General features: G+C 36.3%; 1 long non-coding RNA gene across 4 annotated transcripts; it reads right to left on the bottom strand.

The window, feature by feature from the left end:
• Nucleotides 1-15,637: 15,637 nt before the first annotated feature.
• On the bottom strand, nucleotides 15,638-20,057 carry LOC145166614 (uncharacterized). 4 transcript variants are annotated; one of them, XR_013740626.1, is made up of 11 exons: nucleotides 19,844-20,057; nucleotides 19,060-19,504; nucleotides 18,747-18,988; nucleotides 18,335-18,558; nucleotides 18,160-18,266; nucleotides 18,008-18,061; nucleotides 17,228-17,902; nucleotides 16,811-16,879; nucleotides 16,276-16,357; nucleotides 16,062-16,113; nucleotides 15,638-15,978 (listed from the first exon to the last, which is right to left on the bottom strand). It is a non-coding gene; the product is annotated as an uncharacterized LOC145166614 (long non-coding RNA). The 4 variants fall into 4 exon arrangements; XR_013740628.1 differs by having other exon boundaries at nucleotides 16,758-16,879; nucleotides 19,060-20,057; XR_013740625.1 differs by having other exon boundaries at nucleotides 19,060-20,055.
• Between the last annotated feature and the right edge of the window lie 696 nt (nucleotides 20,058-20,753).

Raw genomic sequence — 20,753 nt, 5'->3', positions numbered from 1 at the left:
GGACTTAGTCAGAGCACATACTTGGATAAGGTACTAAAGAGGTTTAGTATGGAAAATTCCAAGAAGGGAGAGCTACCTATCCAGAGCAATACCAAAATGAGTAAGACTCAATGCCCGAGTACAGATGAGGAAATAGATGACATGAGTCGTGTACCTTATGCTTCCGCTGTCGGATTGATCATGTACGCTATGACATGTACTCGCCCTGATGTGGCTTTTGCTTTGAGCATGGTCAGTCGCTATCAGGGAAACCCAGGTAGAGCTCATTGGATAGCAGTTAAGAATATACTCAAGTATTTGCGAAGGACAAAGGACTGGGTCCTTGTGCTTGGTGGCAGTGATACTTTGAGAGTAGATGGTTACAGTGATGCCAGCTTTCAGACGGATAGAGATAACTTCCGTTCTCAGTCGGGCTGGGTGTTTTTACTGAATGGAGGAGCGGTTACTTGGAAAAGTTCCAAGCAAAATACGGTGGCTGATTCTACTTGTGAATCAGAGTACATAGCAGCGAGTGAAGCGTCAAAAGAAGCAGCTTGGTTGAGGAACTTCATCGGAGATCTCGGAGTTGTTCCAACCATCCAGGAGCCTATGGAACTGTTCTGCGATAATGAAGGAGCGGTTGCCTTGACAAAGGAACCGAGAGATCATGGTAAAACCAGACATATCGACAGAAAGTACCATTTCATCAGACATAGAGTAGAAGAATGACATCTTATAGTAAAGAGGGTGTCATCTGAAGATAACCCTGCAGATCCCCTCACAAAGGGTCTGAGTAGGGCTAAGCATATTCAGCATGCTCGGAGCATAGGACTGAAAGATGATATTAGTTTTAGTAGTTAGATTAGTTTTGTTCTGAAACTTGTAACAAAGTAAATGTAATTGACTTTTGGTGATTAAATAATAAAGTATTATTTATAAGTTTGGTTTCTGCCTCTTGTCAATTGTTTATTATTGTGTTTCATTTTTGCATGTTTTACTTCCTGAATAATAAGATTATTCAAACTCCACAGTCGCTCATACTTTTGGAAGTAAGTAGTGAATTAAGACTGTCATGAATTGGATTGCAGATTGTCTAAGGATAGACATGGCAATAGAATTGCTGCAACGTTCATGAGTACTCAGAAATTGAGATTTGAGTATTAGATAAACCCTCGCTCAGAGTATCACTTCATGGAATTCATCACGAGTGATACTGAGACGATAATATCTTATAATCTTGAAACGAAGATATATAAGTTGTAATTTACAAGTCGGTTATGCATTGGTGATACGAAAACGCATCAGTAACTTGGTGTTATAAAACGTATTGTCATGTATAATTTGATGAGTAAAAGATACAAGCATATGAGTCAACGTTTATTCGTTCCTTTTGCTCTAACAGGAAAAGCGATATATGTGGGCCCCTCGATGATTTGGTGTTGACTTATGTGCTGGGCCCAACCAGGACTAAATTGATGTGTTCAATTAGAAGTCCTACATCATCACAAATCAGGAATCGGGAAACATAGATTCTGGACAAAGAGATTGATTACATTCCATGTCTTATGTCTAGGGATATCTAGCAGAACGAAGGATTATATGATCACTTATCTTAGGACACGTAACTGACTGGGTCAGAGTTCGGCAGCAGCTTTTGGAAGCTACAATTTGCTGGTCAAATTTAGAAGGCATACTAGCAATTATAGTTACAGACTTATCCAAGTGGGAGACTGTTGGATTAGGTGTCTAAGCCCATAATATAGTTGGTATGTACTTGAATTGATAGCAGCACAGTCTTTTTGGGTTGCCCTCAACCTAGCAACTGGACAAGGAAATCATGAAAGGAGAGATATTAATTTATAAGATTAATAAATTTATATATATATATATATATATATATATATATATAAATGATTTATTAATATGTTAATGGATTAATATATTAATTAGAAATCATTATGTTTAATTAATTGTTAGCCAGAAATTAATCAGAATTGATTTTGGGGTTAAAAGAATTAATTATAAAGTGCAGAGACTAGTTTGCAATTAACTGATAGTTGAATGGAAGGATCCAGAACTCCCTTGGAAGGGGGTGGACGAAAACCCTAGGGGAAACCCTAGAGAATTCGTCCAAGGGGTCCAAGATAAGGCCCTTGGGTCTTGCTTAGGCCCTAAGCAAAGGATAACTAGGGTTTTCCCTAAACCCTAGTTCCCTCAACTATTTAAGGAGCCTCCTGGCTTACATTTTGAGGTACTGATTCTTTGGAAGAATACTAAGGCCGAAATTGCATACTCCCTCCCCTCTCTCTTCTTCTACTTTCCTTCTTGCTAGTTCTTGGGTGTGATTCCATTAGAGGCATTACACTTGTGGTGCTAAAGCTTCCAAGAAGATCAAGATCAAGATCAAGGGAATTATCAGTTGTTTGCTATAACAATTGAAAGGTATGTAAACCCTAAACCCTAGTTTACTATTTTTGAAAATAGCCTCTCTCCTCTAGGGTTCTTGTTTTGCAATTCAAAGTTGTATGTTCAATAGTTAAAACATAGATCCAAAGTAGGTTGCATGTGAACTTAGGAATTGTTTTCTAGTTTATTTGTTTTACCAAAATCCCATCAGTGGTATCAGAGCCATTGTTTGTTTTAAATTGAATTGCTATAATTGTTGAATTGCAAATTAGGGTTTATATCTATTAAACCCTAAAGGCCAAATTTTCGATTTCTAGGGTTTTGGATCAAAAGGGTCTTTTCGAAAACCCTAGCCTCCAAAGAACCCTAATCGAAATTAGGGTTAGGGTTTTGAAAACCCTAGCCTCCTCCCTTGTAAATTTTGAAATTGCTAGAAGTTTTAGGGTTTCTTGTTTTGGATAATTGTTACTTAATTAGATTAATTGGATAATTATCCTTACCCTATTTTTTGAAATTTAGAGGGATAAGGATTAGGATTAAATTAATTGATTAATTTAATTAGATAATCCTTACAAGATTTAATAATTTGATTAATAGTTAATTAAAAGATAAATATTAAATCTAGTTAACTGGTTTATTTAAATTTAAATTTAATAGTTTGAATTTCGAAATTTATATAAACCCTTGAAGTTTTAAAATGTTTTAAAACACACCTTATATATGTATTATGATTAAAAGTTTAATATTATATATGTATAAGAATATGGTCAGTCAAATCGCTAGTATGCCTCATTCACGAAGCTAATCTATAAGGGGGGTATAAGGAAACTACCTATAAAATGGTAGTTGAATGGGTGTGCACTCTCACCCACCGCTTCCTTGATTAGTGGAGGGTCGTTAGCAGAACGGAATTGATAGGACAACTACTTCTCATTAAAAGTATAATGATATTAAAGAAAGTACTAGAACATTATTTTCAAAATCCCAACTCTAGTTACTTTAGGAAAAATGTGAAAAGTATGCTAATCCATGAAATTGCACATTATGCTTTATTGGTCGTTAGTGGAGCGTGTGTGGTTAACCAGCACACTAAAAGGCACTAATAAAGAGTAGTAATGGGTATCTCATAATTGTCATTTTGATGGAGCGTGTGTGGTTTACCAGCACATCAATAGTTAATGATAAAGACAATGAGGTTACCAAGCACATTTGCATGGTTATTCACATCTTGTTTGTGATCCTCGGCATCCCAGTCACAAATAGAAGAGCATAATCTGAGATTAAAACATGCCATTGAATAGTTTCAATGTATCTCAAAAGGAATTAGGAATTTCACTTCGTTTGTTTCGTCTAATGGTGGAATTGGTGAATCGTCATTCACCTACCTTTTTGAATAAATTTTTATAAAAGTATTCATACATACAATATAGAGCAGTGTCGTAATAAAACAATATAGAAGTATTATAGATGAGTTGTTCACTGCAAGTATGCCTTGGGACATGTAATCGGTACTTGGACGAATATAGCCTGATCAACTATATTTATCCGAGAGCCGACTAACGTATGTCGGGGAATAGCTGCAGTGGACAACAAGTCTAAAACTTACCAAACTTATAAACTTTAGAATCAAACATAACATTTAGAATACTATAGGAGTATTTTGTAAATGCAATAGCTTAACCTACATGTTCAGATCTACATGCTTTAGTTTTAGACAATTCTCATATCACTATTCTCGCTTAGATAACAATGGATGGATTCCACCCTCCCGGAGATCCGTACTTTCCCAACCAAGGGAATGCTGGTTGGCTCGGTGCCGAACCAGAAGAAGATCCTGCAATTCCCCTAGACGATGATTTTGCTGAAGACTTTCCCGAAGGCGAGGATACAAAATCAGAAGTTTACAATCCACGCCAAGTTGCTCAGAACCCTAACCCTCGTCAGAACTTTCAGGGCCCGACGCCTCTGTGGGCCATAAACTTAGACAGGTGGAGTGATGAACAAGGTCAGAAACACCCATACCAAGGAGACCGAAGCTTCTACAATCTAGAAGACGGAGGTTCAGCAGATAGGGCATTTCCTGTACTGGTTCGTCGTATTTCTCGTAACACCGAATAGGGAAGAGCTATCATCGATCGTGTTATGCAGATTGAAGCTACAGCTGGTGTCAATGTCGTTTGTCTTCGCAACCTGGAAGGCATTCATGAAGCAACAAGGGAATGTGCCAACTTCTTGCTTAGAGAACTGGCGGCATCCCAAGCCAAAGTTAGAGAGCTGCGAGATCGTCAGATGGTACAGGAAAGACGTATATACGAGTTAGAACGCCAGCCTTCCAAATCCAAATCAGGGTCTCGCAAGAAGTAGTGCTTGCACAACTCCCAAATTTTGTTATAGACTAGGACCACGGCTAAATGTTTTACTTTTATTAAACTTCCGTACTGTAGACCTTTAGAAAGGTCCAATTTTCACAACAATCACGATGTATCGGATATATATATATATATATATATATATATATATATATATATATATATATATATATTAAAGTATTTGCTTTGCATTATGCTTCGTTACGTATCACTCGAAATTTATGGTTTATATTTCATATAAACTCTTGTCATAAATTGAATACGAATTACCTCTTAAGTCGAATCACAACACATGAAGACCCTGAAATGATTAGTCTATTAACACTCGACTTCCATATTATCAAAGACTTATTGTCTTTCATTGTTAAATTCGTTAGCGGCAAGATGCCTCCTCGCAGATCTGCTCGCCGTGTCAACAACGCAACACCAACACCACCTTCACCACCTCCACAATATGATCTCGTCATGGTGCAGGCTGCTATCACTGCAGCAGTAGCAGCTGCTCTTACGCAAATAAACACTAACGGCACTGGAAGCAGTACCAACCACTTGAATCATGGCACTGGCCATGGTCATACCAGGGAATGCACATACAAAGAATTTTCAAATGCGAAACCAAAGAATTTCAATGGAGTAGGAGGATTCATTGCACTTATGCAATGGTTCAAGAAGACCGAAACGGTCTTCGAGATTTGTGCATGCTCGGAAACGAGCAAAGTCAAGTTCGCTGCTTGCACTTTCACTGATCGAGCTCTCACCTGGTGGAAGGGTCATGTGAAAGCCCTATCTCTCCTAGTTGCTAATTCCATGAGCTAGGAAGACCTCAAAATCTTGATGCTGGAAGAATACTGCCCAAGGGGCGAAATCCAAAAGCTAGAGCATGAGTTATGGAGTCTAAGGATGACTGGATCGGACCTAGCCACTTACACGGCCAGGTTCAGTGATTTGTCAACCTTGTGCCCAGGTACGGTAAACTCGGAGTCAATAAAGGTGGAGAAATACATTTGGGGACTGTCACCCCAAATCCAAGGGCATGTCTTGGCTTCTAACCCAATCACGTTTGACAGCGCAAAGCGCTTAGCACAACGATTGATTGATCACAGTGTTAAACAGGGTACTATTACCGCTGTTTCGTAGTCACCAAAGGAGACAGAGGACCGAAGGAAACCCTGGAACAAGATAAAGGGGCAAACCATGCAGGAGAACCCCAAGAGGCAACAGTTAGTGACAGACCACGTTGTTACTGTCCCTACCGCCCCTACACCAAAGTCATACAACGGCAACATGCCGAAGTGCAATAGATGCAACTTTCATCACCACGGACCCTGCCGTGAAATGCATTGCACTAGGTGCAACAGGAAGGGACACATTGTCCGCTTATGCAAGGAACCAGCCCAACCGGCCGCTCCAGCCACAAATGTCAGAGTAGGCTATACTTGTTATGATTGCGGAGCAACGGGGCACTTCCGAAGGGATTGTCCAAAAGCAAACAATGGGAATGCTGGTGGAAGAGGCCGAATATTCGCAATGGGCCAGGAGGAAGCCATTACAGATCCCATGGTGGTTACGGGTACGTTTCTACTCGATAACTCTTTTGCATACATTCTATTTGATAGTGGAGCGGAGAGGAGTTTCGTGAGTCACAAGTTTAAAAATCTACTCAAACAAACACCCCAACCATTAAACGAAACATTTATAGTAGAAATGGCTAACGGAAAAACAGAAGGCGCTAAAGAAATATACCTAAACTGTACTCTCACACTAAACAACAATTTTTTTCCAATCAACCTCATGCCAGTCTCAATCAAAAGTTTCGACGTTATCATAGGCAACGATTGGTTGAGTTCTCATCGTGAGGACATTTTATGTTACAAAAAGGCCGTTCGCCTTAATCTGCCAATTGGCGAAACCCTCGTTATATATAGCGATAAACCTAGTACAAATCTTCGTATCATCTCCTGCGTCAAAGCTCAAAAATATTTACGCAAGGAATGCCATGCATTCTTGGCACACGTTGTAGACATAAAACGAGGAGTAGAAGACATCAAGAGCGTGTCCGACGTCTGTGATTTTCCCGACGTTTTTCCCGAAGATCTCCCAGGAGTACCACCTGCAAGACAAGTCGAATTCAGAATCGACTTAGTTCCTGGAGCCACCCATGTAGCCAAAGCACCGTATCGTTTAGCCCCAGCAGCGATGCAAGAATTATCCAGTCAACTGAACGAACTGCTCAGCAAAGGATTCATCAGACCAAGCTTCTCACCTTGGGGAGCACCAGTGCTGTTCGTGAAAAAGAAAGACGGATCATTCAGAATGTGAATCGACTACCGCGGGCTAAACAAACTCACCATTAAGAACCGGTATCCCTTGCCACGAATAGACCATCTGTTCGATCAAATCCAAGGGGCAAATTACTTTTCAAATATCGATCTGAGATCAGGATATCACCAACTGCGAGTCTTGGAAGGTGATATTCCTAAGACGGAGTTCCGAACGATGGGCACTACGAGTTTGTAGTGATGCCTTTCGGACTAACCAATGCACCTGCCGTGTTCATGGACTTACTGAACCGCGTATGTCGTTCCTTCCTGGATAAATTTGTGATCGTGTTCATAGATGACATACTCATTTATTCAAGGAGTAAAGAAGAACATAGTCAGCACCTTAGACAAGTCTTGGAGACACTACGAGCAGAAAAGCTATACGCTAAATTCTCGAAGTGCAAGTTTTGGATTAGGAAGGTAGATTTCCTAGGCCACGTGGTCAGCGAAGAGGGAATTCACGTGGACCCCTCCAAGATAAAGGCAATCAAGAATTGGTCAGCACCAAAAACGCCAACCGAAATTCGCCAATTTCTAGGCCTTGCTGGCTATTACCGTAGATTCATACAGAACTTCTCCAGTATCGCAAAACCACTTACCACCCTGACTCAAAAGGGAGTAACCTTCAACTGGGGAGAAAAGCAAGATGCCGGATTTCAGACCCTAAAGCAAGCCTTGTGCAGCGCGCCCATTTTGTCTCTTCCAGAGGGGACAGAAGACTTTGTAGTATACCGCGATGCATCCAAGCAAGGACTGGGTGGCATACTGATGCAACAAGGAAAGGTTATTGCTTACACCTCACGACAACTAAAAACTCACGAGGTCAACTACACCACTCATGACCTAGAGCTTGGAGTTGTAGTGTTTGCTTTGAAGATCTGGAGGCACTACCTATACGGTACAAAGTGCACCATCTTCACGGACCACAAGAGTCTTCAACATATATTCGACCAAAAGGAGCTAAATATGAGGCAACGATGTTGGGTCGAACTACTCAACGACTACGAATGTGAAATTCGTTATCATCCAGGAAAAGCCAATGTAGTGGCGGATGCCCTTAGTCGAAAGGAGTACTCTGGTCGAAGGGTGAAAGCACTAACCATGACAATCCATTCACACCTGTCAACACAAATCAAGGAAGCCCAACTGGAAGACTTGAAACCGGAAAACGTAACAGGTGAAACACTTAGAGGGATGGACAAGAACTTTGAAATCAAAAGTGACGGATTTCGTTATCTCATAAACCGAATCTAGACGCCAAAGTTTGGTGGGTTCAGAGAGGTGGTTATGAACGAAGCGCACAAGACTCAATACTCCGTACACCCAGGTTCAGATAAGATGTATCTGTATCTCAAACAACTCTATTGGTGGCCAAACATGAAGGCAGAGATTGCTACCTACGTTGGCAAGTGTTTAACTTGTGCCAAGATCAAGATTGAACACCAAAAACCCTCAGGTCTTCTCCAACAACCTGAAATAGCTGAGTGGAAGTGGGAGTAGATTACCGTGGACTTCATAACCAAACTACCCAAGACACAAGGCGGTTACGATACCATTTGGGTGATAGTCGACAGGTTAACCAAGTTTGCCCACTTCTTGCCTATCAAGGAGACCGATAAGATGGAGAAACTGACAAGAACTTACATCCGGGAAATCGTGTGACTTCATGGAGTGCCGATATCTATCATCTCGGACAGAGATAGCAGATTTACATCCCGATTCTGGCAATCGCTACAGATGTCCTTGGGAACTAGGCTCGATATGAGTACAGCCTATCACCCGCAAACTGATGGACAAAGTGAGAGAACTATACAAACCCTAGAGGACATGTTGCGGGCTTGTGTAATAGACTTTGGTAAAGCATGGGACATCCACTTACCATTAGTTGAATTCTCGTATAACAACAGTTATCACACTAGCATCAAGACTGCTCCATTTGAAGCCCTTTAAGGCCGCAAGTGCAGATCCCCTCTGTGATGGGCGGAAGTGGGCGACACGCAGTTGGCAAGAGGTCTAGTCCCTGATAGCCCTCTCACTGGCCCGGAAATCATTAGGGAGACAACTGAAAAGATCATTTAAATTCATGAACGACTGAAAGCCTCACGAGACAGGCAAAAGAGTTACGCCGACAAGAGACGAAAACCCTTGGAATTTCAGGTTTGGTGACCGTGTTCTACTAAAGGTCCCACCCTGGAAGGGCATGATACGCTTTGGAAAGCGTGGAAAACTAAACCCACGGTACATTGGACCCTTCAAAATTTCTGCCAGGATTGGTCCAGTAGCTTATAGACTCCAGCTACCACTCGAACTTAATAACGTACACCCGGTGTTTCACATGTCTAATCTGAAAAAGTGTCTCTCCGATGAAACTCTCGTAATTCCACTCGAAGAGATCGAATTAAACGAAAACCTTAACTTTGTGGAAGAACCAGTCGAAGTCATGGATAGGGAAATCAAACGAACGAAGAAAAGTCGCATACCAATAGTGAAGGTTCGCTGGAATGCTAAGCGGGGACCTGAATTCACTTGGGAGCGCGAAGACCAGATGCAACAGAAGTACCCGCATCTCTTCCCTAGTCCTTAAACACTTACTTTGTAAATAATTTCTGGACGAAATTCCCTCTAACGGGGGGATGATGTAACAACCCAATATTTCAAGTCAATGTAACGACTTCCAGTCATCTGTTTTTAAGTTAATAAAATAGCTTCGAAAATAAAATGTTCAAAAATATCAATTTGGATGTACCAAGTGGTAGATATCTTAACAAGGTTTTCAGAAATATAAAGAACACAAAAATCCAAGTTATAACGAAGAAGTTATGACCAAACAAAGATACGCGACAAATATTGTAAAACACTGTTAAACGAAAAACGTGAAGTTTCAATAAACTACTTTTTAGCCTTAGGTATCTAAACGAAAGTCGTAGATTATGTTAAACCGTGAACGTGCATAAAAAGAACGTCCAAATTTGAATTCGTATGTGGAAGTTATGATTTTTCTAAGTTTCAGAATAGCAGTAGACAGCTAAAAACTCGAATTAGAGATCGAGAGATTTTTTGCCGAAACAACCTAAATGAGAATCGAAGATCTCAACAATAATAACACAACGGTAAAAAGTCTGACGAAAACAGACATCTGATGAAGAAGTTATGGATTTTTAACGGACTTTTCGTGTCCCGGCCTATTAAAAATATATAATTAAAAATAAAGTCAAAATAAGCCAACGAAGTCTAAACGAGAGTTGTAGAGTATATTCTCACCTACGCATACATATAAAGAACGTAAAAATTGGAGCTCGTATGCGAGAGATATAAATTTCTGAAATTCGGCACACGAAACACGAAGCTGTCAGACAGCTCACAACGTGAGCCAGCTAGCTCACGACGTGAGCCTATGACCGATGGGTTCTAGAGCTTGGCCAGTATACGTCGCATCCATGGAAGAGATAAGGTCGACCTCACGACGTGAGCAACACCATTCTCACGTCGTGAGACCCAAAATCACCCTATAAATAGAAACCAAAGGTCTCGGGTTTAGGCTGCTCAATTCTCTCCTTCTGGCCACTTTTGCTATGCGTTTAGCATCCCGAGACCACCCCGACGCCCCGGTTACGTGTCCAAGTCCCGACGGAAGTTCGAAGCCCCGAGATTTCCGAGAAATCGACTTCTTCCCGGTCGAAGTGTTGCCCAAACAAAGCATCATTTGCATCAAATCGTCACTTCTACCAAGTGAGTTCATACCCCTACAAACACACTTTAAATACGTTTTAACTGCTTTTAAATACTTTTAGGGGGGATACAAGTAAACACACGGTTACAATCGTGTGAAACATCAATCTTTTGCTATACTTTTCATTATATAATCAATCATATGTGATTTATAAGTATCATACGAAAACATTAGCATGCAAAACATCTCACGATACCATTTTGCCCTTTTAGAATAAAACATGTTTATATATATATATATATATATATATATATATATATATATATATATATATATATATATATATATATATAACTATGTTTCATTTATATGTTCGTATAACATATCATAAACACGGGTAACCTTTTCATCATAATATTATTCATTTCATAATACGTGACTTAGTTGAGAATATGTAAGGCATTTGTCTTCCCGTACCTATCAAGGTATACATTAAAGCCATGTTTTATAACCAGAATCTCCTCCCAGAGAACGTGATAAGCGTGTATAGATCTATACGGGGCTGATGAGCCCGCACCTTGATTGTTAGCTACAGTCCAAGAGGTGACAATTATCATATCATTTCGACGCCTAAAGAACGTCGCGACAGGCAAATTTATCTTAGTATGGTTATGAAAACTCACAGGATAGACAGCTATTATGGTATACATTTTTACGGGAAAAGTAATATTACAATTACTTTTACGTATGATTTCAAGCTTCATATAGTTTCATTCATGGATAAAACTATACACTTCATTATAAGTATGACATATTTACTTACATGTTCGGTCTTGGTTCATTTAAGACTACTTCTCACTTTTAGGAAAATATAGGATTTTCCTGGTTCAAACACATACATTTTACACAAACAATGATTTGTAACATCTTTCATAAGAAAATATCGGATTTTCTAAAAACAAACGCGGACTTTCAAATGGCATTCATTTACTCAAATAACAACTTATGAACTCACCAACTTAAATGTTGACACTTTTTCTTTCAAATAACTTGTATTCTCAGGGAATCGCTAAACCAGGTTGGCAACTACTTTTGAAGACTTACGCGCAGGCGTTAGTTAAATCTTTTGGACATCATATTGTAATTGACTTTTGCAAACATGTAATACTACAATCATGTAAACTTTTCAATTATGTATATGATGGTTGTGTGTACTTTCTTTACTATTCATTTGTTATGATACTGCACATGACGTCCTCCGCCCCCGAATGTTTCTGCCGTTCTGGTTTGGGGTGTGACATATATATATATATATATATATATATATATATATATATATATATATATATATATATATATATATATATATATATCAAATGTGTAAGTTAAAAATTATTCTAATGTTACATACAATTGATAAGCAATTACTTGACATGTCCTTTTAATTAACTATACCATACTCTAATATTAACATATACTATGTTATCGATTAACAAGTTTAAAGTATTGTTATACCCATCCAGTGGACGGTTGACTGATGTAATGAAAAAAACTATCGAACGGTTTTACTTCTTTGTATAACATGTATTTTCGTTCATTCCAACTATAGCATTGTATTATGAAATCATTACTTTTTGTATTTATATCGTTCCTTTGTTCCTATTATACAAACACATATACTGATAAAATCCATGAAACAAATATAATGATAGTATACGATACAAAAATAAGTCATTTTATTTAGTAATATTAATAATTTATATTATTCAAGAATAGAATGAGTAAGTACAATAGAAAAAAAAATAACCATTGAGAGTATGACCGAAATGCAATGAATCTTAAAATTATTATGTTATTCAGAGTAGGTTCCAAGACCATTATTATTTAGCCTTACACATTTATTAAAATTATTTTCAAAACGAATAACAATTCCGTGAAATCAATAACTAATTGTTTTTATTTTTTTATTTTATAGCATCTGCAAAGTATAATTTTTGTTTATGTGTTTAATTTTGTACCATTCATTTATAAAACATATATACGGTAATGAATAATGTTGGTAATACATCTTTTCCCTCTTTTCCCTCAAGTGATTTTGATTTAGTGACAACAACCGATGTTTATGCTTCTTTACCTTTTGATATTGTTGAAAACCCACAAGTAAGCCATACACCTATATTTTTATTATTTTTCATATTTATTAACCCGTACTACCAACACTTATTACACACCCATTTTGGTCCTAAGCCCCTACTCACCCATGTAACTTTTAATTAAAAAATTTATTAATTGAAAATATGAATTTATATAGTTCTATTTAATTTGTATATTAATTTATATTTTATATGGTGATATTAAAAATAAAGAAAGTATTGAATATAATACTTATGTAATAATATATTAATATATAATACTAACATCATTAATCATTATATCTCGTCGTCGTTCAACTTGCACGTCGCCTGCCGCCTCTAGGTAGTCAGAACTGATGTGAGTATGGTCTGCGTTGATGTCTCTTCGGCTCCGATTCTTCATACATTTAAACTGTTCCCTAATGTGAAAATGGTCCTTTTAACATTTTCATCACCAACCGACGATAAGTTGCATTTTATCCTCCTCTGTAAAAAAAAACTCCATCGATCAATGGCAAATATCGATCCAAGGGCTAAGCCACAATTACAACTATGGAGTATAAGCAGTGAAGAACCAACAAAGTCACCAATCGTAGAGTATGGGAAAGGAAATGATAAGAGATTCACGATTAGAGTTGTTCATGGAGGATATTTTACCGATTATCCAGTTAAATGTTATGAAAAAACAAAAGTTCACTATATTCATTTTGTCAACATCGATTTGCTTAACATGGAATTGCTTGGTCGGTTTTCTAAAAGTTTGGGTTATCCTACTATGGGTTATTGGTATCATATGCCTACCGAAGAACATTGTGGTTTGTCCATGACTCCAATTTTGGACGATGATGCTTTGGGAACTTTCAAAATGACGGTTAGGGCATATCAATTTCGTGAGGTTGAACAACTATATCTAGAACACAAGCCGATATATGTGTCAATCAATTTCTCCCACTTCATGATGAACTCACCATCCAAGAGGATTGAGAAGTTTAACCTATTTGTAACAGAACACCCAATGACAACAGTTGATGAGGGAATAGCAAACATCAAGCACATGCTTAATATTACGATTCCCAGAGGAAAGATGGAAGATTTAATGGACATGGCCAACGAGAACGTGATTGCATGGCGAATGGTAGTGTAGGGAACTTTTATGTATTTTTTTGATGAAGCAAGCTATTTCATGGTTAAGACATAGTATATATGCTGTGTATATTGGATGGAATAGAACATCCTATTTTGTAAGCACTTTAAAACTTCTTTTTGGTTTAATGTTATACATGAAGTGTATATATGCTTTATGTTAATGGTTGTGTTGATTCTAATTGTGAAAGGGGAAAAATGGGGATTAATGAAAAAAATATGAATTTTCCATTGTAATCTTCATTGTTTTTCATAATTATCATAAAATTATTATTATACATGCCATTTTTAGTGTAGATACTTTGAAACTCTTTTTTGTTTAAAGTTATAAAAAAGCAATGTACTTTGAATATTATATATAAATTGGGTTATAAGACTAAGTTCTAGGTCAGATTAATTTATGTGGTTGTGTTAGATCAGTAAGTTTGTTCCATGTATGTTTTATAGTAAAACTTTAAAAAATTGTAATTACACATAAGGAGATTATGATAAAACAGGGTATATCCTTCAGTTGTTCATTATTATCAGAAAACAAAGAAATGTTATAATTTTGCCATTTTAGGGCTTCTGAGTCTAGAAATAAAGAGCTCACTTCAACCCACCCAATTCGTCTTGACCTGGCTCTCAGTTTCTCAATATTCTCCTGTAAAGTAAATTCATATATTTTATTTTCTTTATTTAAAATTTGCATATGATTTATGAAATTGAAGTATTTTATATGATGAAATTACAGGATTTTTATGAGGCGCTTTCTGAGTTGGACACTTTGAGTGAGGAATTATATAAAGACAACACCTTCATCATGCAACTTTTGAGAGATAATTTTACTCTTTGGTCTTCTGATTTGCCTGAGGATGGATGTATTCCATACCCTTCTGATATGTTTTATACCCAAAAAGTCAATGAAGTATCTATACTTGGCTTAATGGAAATGTTTAAATGTTGGTGAAATAGCTAAATTACCCTTCTACGATGCTTAATATATTTAGAAAGATTTTGAATCAATCAAATGCATATCATTGGAAATGTTACCATCCTTATGGTTATTCTGTAGTTGGAAGGGCATAAAAGTCAAATTTATTTTTTCTACTTGACTCAATATAAATAAATAACATTAAACTTTTGATTATTTTATAGTTTTTAGTTTTAAACCTCGATTTAATATGGATTTTATCCTTGAAACACTATTTGACATCATGAACAATAAAAATTAGTGTTATTTAACTTTTTTTTTTATAGTAGTGGCCTTATTGTCTGCTTGTAATGATGGTTAATTGTTATTTTGTGCCAGCTAAACTCAAAATATAAGACCAAATCACTATATTAATGGTTATATTTATTCGGTAGTTATCTTTTAGTAGAAAACTAGGGAAGATCTGGGGTTGGACACGCTAAAGACATGAAAAAGATCTCATGTAGTTGCTATATGAAATACATTAGTCTAATACACAAATCTAACATAGTTGTTTAAGCTTTAATACATCTGATCCTGCTATGATCAATATGTTAATAACCTAAAAGATGGATAAGTATGAGACAAATTTCATTTTTCATCGTTCTGGCCATTAAGGCAGGCTGAGTGAAGCGGTGTCTCCCACAAATTACCCCCACCAAGAGTTCTCCGAAACATCATATTGAATAAATTAGTTTAAACAGAAAGAAGTCATATACTAGCAATGTACTTAGGTTTTGAGTTTGTAAGGAACGTGGAAAGAACGAAATTATCCATTCAATTCCATCTGGCAATGGAATGAAAAATTCTATCCTTCCTTTTTATTCCATCATACCAAAAAGCAAGCTGCTATGCACTTAATAACAGTGATAAAACATTATGTAATTCGTTCTGGTTACAGTTCTGCTTTCCAATCCAAATCAGTGGTTCCATCAACTGGCAATGCTCTGGAGATTATTGTTGTCCTTCATAGCTTCCATTTATCGATTTAATTTGCCATCTTACACTACATTAAAACAAATTCGTTAAAACGACTACATTACTATAAAACAAAAGACCAAGAAAGTAACAGATCTAATAACATGTTACCTAATGCCCTTTTCAAGAGAGATCGAATGGAAAAAAATCTAGGGCTTTGTATCTGGATAAAAATAAAACCAATATTCCTTCAGAAAAAAGTTCCATTTAGCAATATTGTAAACTTTAATTAGAGACAAGGGAAAATTATGAATTTGGTCCATGTGATATAAAATGGTAATTATCAAAGTTTTGACAACTACACTAATATGCTTCAAGAGTTTACCAGCCTTCATAATGCACAATAAGGTCAATGATTTCTGATGTTATGACAGGAGTTGATGGGTAACAGATCCTCCTAAACACATCTATGTTTTCAAAAGAAAAAAATTTGTTAATCACACATTTAAATTGAAGAAGAACGATCGATAAACAATTTATAACCAAAATATCATATTCAAGCCATATTTAATATGAGGAAGCAAAGCATGAGAATTTAAGGAAGGAAAGCATCAGATTTCAAGGAAAGCATATGACTTCAGAAAACAAAAGTAAACAACAATAATCTTAATTTAGAAACAAATCTATTCCAGAAAAAAACTTCGTAACCATTCCTAAATCTGATTTTCAGAAAGAGAAAAAACAAACAACCGCCATCTATCTGATTTAATAAAAAAGACATCATAACCATATGATTTTATAAGTAAAACATTCTAGAAAAAAACGTCTCCAACTCATATTTTAGGGCAAAAGTAAAGGAAATCTCACATTTTACAACTTCGACAACTCATATTTTAGGGCAAAAGTAAAGGAAATCTCACATTTTACAACTTCGACAAAGCAGCACCGCATATCTGTTTTATCCACTCCCTCCATTCCCATCTATACCCCTGTTAATTTCCATTTACTCATCAGGAAAATAAAACCAAATACATATATGTTTACTATATGAAAGACCTTAGTGTAATTCAATACTTTCTTGCTATATGAAATACATTAGTCTAATAACAATTTCAATTCTTTCATTGAATCACCATTAAAACATGAGATCTTGCAGCAAAAAAGGAGGAACTACATGAGATCCTGAAATACATTAGTCAACACTCAACAGAAAAATATGATTTTTATATTTTGTGTGCAAAGTCAACTGTTTTATGAAGTGGGTTTGGGTCAAATTTGAAGAATTGTTAAAATGTAGGTCATCAAGAACAGTAAATTTGAAGAAAAAGACATCGTACCAGAGAACTAATTCTTTTGAAGGATGACGATGAGGCCGGCATCAAGAACTGTTAAGATTTTTCCAAAATTTTAATTATTTTCTGTATGTTTGGAAGTAATCTTGTAGCGTATAGAGAGAGAAAGTAGGAGAATTTCGCCCTAATATAATAAAACTTCAAGGGTTTTTCCTTTTCTTTCTCTCCGTGTCTCGGTAGATATGATTTTCCATAGACCCTCAATCGGAACTGTAGAAGCTTAGGGCACCACCCTTGCTGCTGCCACAAATTTCCTTTTAATCATAGTTAACGGTTAGGATTTTTTTCTTTTGATATCAATATCATTATTAGCTATAAGATTTAACTCATTTGATGGAGGCTAATGCCCATTCGACAGCCTGGTGAAGCATTATCCAGCTAATGTTGTTGAAGTTTCCTAAGAATTCAAATCTAACTCTATCAATTTTGATCCGTTAAGTCACAACATGTGCAAGGCATCTGAGGGCAAAATCGTCATTTACAAACCACAGGGACCATTCATCAATGCTTGTAAAATACAAGGTTTCTACTGCAATTGGTTTTTAAAGCTTCCTCTAATGCTTCAGCCTGATCAAAACTAACTTTAAATGTCACCATTGTTATTCCATCTTTTCCTGTATCTTAATCTTGTTCTATTTCTTCAGCTTTAAATGCCTGAAGCTAAAAAAATCACCAACAAAAAAAGGTAAATAAATAAACAAATACTATTAACAGTTAAAGTAGTTATTTATTTATTTATTACTACCAAACAATATTCAGTGTTACCTGGTGGTAAACAACCCCCAAAAGATCGAAACTAACCTCAACACCCATACGAACCTGTAAACATAACATGTTTTTCCAAGTTATAGCAATGTATTAGTATTATTTATTTGTTTATTTTATAAAATCATCAAATTTATTGGAAAAGTAATTACTTGAGATTTTATAAGTCAGCGTAGGAGCATTTTTCAAGCATTCTGTTGCTACACCACCATAGGCCCTAACTAAACCTCCAGTGCCTAGTTTGATCCCTCCAAAGTGCCTAAAAAATAAACAACTATTTTATTAATTTCTTCACTTAAAATTTATAGAAATTTTGATAAATTTTACCTAACGACAACAACCATTATTCAATCTAATCCAGAATTTTCAATTGCAGAATGAATTTGTTTAAGCTTTTTCTCACGTACATGGGCTTTAAAGAAAAAGAAATATCCCTTTTGGTTCAAGCATTTTATCAAACATATGGTGTGCAAAACAAATCGTCAAATCTGCATACTTCAATTCCCAAGCTTGTTAATCCCCCAAAAAGTATGTTGTGTTGGTTTTGTTTTCTGCATAAATTAAATAGCGGAAAAAAGATAAAATTTGTATTCTAATGAAGAATTCACACATAGTACATATAAAAAAATCCAAACTCAAATCAACAAAAAAGCTACTAAGCAGAATAATAACAATTTATCAAGCATGCTATTGATTTATACACAGAAATCAGTTAAACTTGTTTTGTAATCACACTTACGGGAGAAGACATAACGGGAGGGAAGGGTTCGCAGGTGATACAATAGTGATGGAGGCGGTGTTACACGAGCATGAGTGCTGAATGTTGGAAAGGAAGAAGGGGTTGGTAAGGTGTAACACGATGGGGAACTTGCAAAAAGGACTAATATAGATGCCGTCTGCTGCTATTCCAGGAGACACCGTAAGTAGCTTCAATCGATTAAGTGGAACACTAATCATGGTGCGTGGAAATCCATCCGAGTCCTGCTTACCAAGAACATTAAAATCGAGCTATAAAATGCTCATAAAGGAACCAATAATTTAGAACTACGTACCTTAGAAATCAGGGGGAAATCAACCCACCCCGCTCCAAATGTACTCGTCGGTTTCTCTTTCACCATTTCTTTGACCTCGCCAAATCAAAAGTCGGCGGACACAGAGTCAGAAAACGTCAATCGACACATATTCATCCTAAAAAGTCACCTATATTGGGGGAAGAAGCCGGAGGTATTGGAGTCGAGCTGTGTCGGTTCGATGGAGGAAGAAGGTGTGTTTAGGATTAGTTTTGAACATCAATGTAAAATCACTTTTTGTTTCGACGTCGTCGTACCACCACCGACAGCAGCGTCAGTATGCATTCTTCGTTCTTGCTGCTTCCCTCTCGAACTCGTCTACTGAACGAAAGAAGCCCCCAATCGATTATAGTGAAGGACAAATACTTGGGATTGGATGTTCGGTCAGACGCACAACATTAATCGACACTCTTGGGTTGTCGGTTTTCTTGGTTTAGGGGAAATCGCCAGCAAAGGAAGCGACGTCGTCGAACGGTTAGGGTAAATAAATCAAAACAAAAGCAATAATCAGTCATAAAAAAACAGAAAAACATTTCATAGAACACCTTATGTACATACCACATATACATCTCCAAAAGTACAAATAGAGAGCTATAGAGAAGGCGATTACAGGACCTTACATGAGTCCAACGACTCCTAACCACATACGGAGATTAGAAATAGGAAAATAACCCCAAATAGTAAAGGGTAACGGTACCCGGCTGATTAAACGTTTGTACACTTATGAAACTGCGAAAACCAAAGAGGAAAGAAATTGTATCCGTACCTGGCTGAGTAAACGTGTGATGAACACAGAATCAAACCATAAGAGTTGGTGGTTTATTGATAGCTTCTGGATGGAATTGTGAGCGGAGGTGGAGACGAAGGGTCTGTGAAACAAATGAAAGCCGTTGGGGTGGTATGAAAAGGTTGTAGAAGGATTTGGGTCGGTGATTGAATATGAAGCGGTGGGGAACATCTAGAAAAGTGTGTGGGCGGTGGGTTGTTTGAGAAGATAACACATGGCCATTAGATGTAATCCACTATAGAAGAAGATAAAATCAGATAAAAAAATCCAAAAAAAAATTAGCCAATCACATAAAAGCACTGTTCAAGTGGGACTTTAGAATTAATATATATATATATATATATATATATATATATATATATATATATATAATATAATATAATGATATATTTTGTATTTTAAATTGAATAAATTTTTTATACATAAAAATAGTGGTGAGGTTTTAGAGATCTCTACTATATGAGTAAGATATTATAAAATAAATAAATTAAAGTTGTTTTTGACAATGATATAATTAGAAAACATAAAAGTATAATGTTATAAAAAAATACAATATTATTAATAATTATCTAATAGACCAAACTATGAATAGATTTCAAATTAAATTATGACATCTGAACATTTAATAAAAATTTAAGTTTAATTATGATCCTCTATATACTTATGTTATTAGATATGTTAAAACGCCTTTCAAAAAAAATTACATATGTTATAACTAATCAATCAATAAATGTTATATTAAAGGAAAAACACATATCATTAAAATATTTATATTAAACCACCTTTAAGAAAGTTCAATATGTGACTACAATACCCAAAGACGATTCCAACATAAACTTATCCAAAAACCAAAATATATTATACAATCACTCCATAATACTAAACCAAC

Source organism: Lactuca virosa, chromosome 3, assembly GCF_052849685.1.
Source record: "Lactuca virosa cultivar CGN04683 chromosome 3, Lactuca_virosa_CGN04683_v6, whole genome shotgun sequence".
In the NCBI taxonomy this organism is placed as follows: Eukaryota; Viridiplantae; Streptophyta; class Magnoliopsida; order Asterales; family Asteraceae; genus Lactuca; species Lactuca virosa.
The sequence above is the reverse complement of the archived record's forward strand: the minus strand, read 5'-3'. Positions and strand labels throughout refer to the sequence as shown.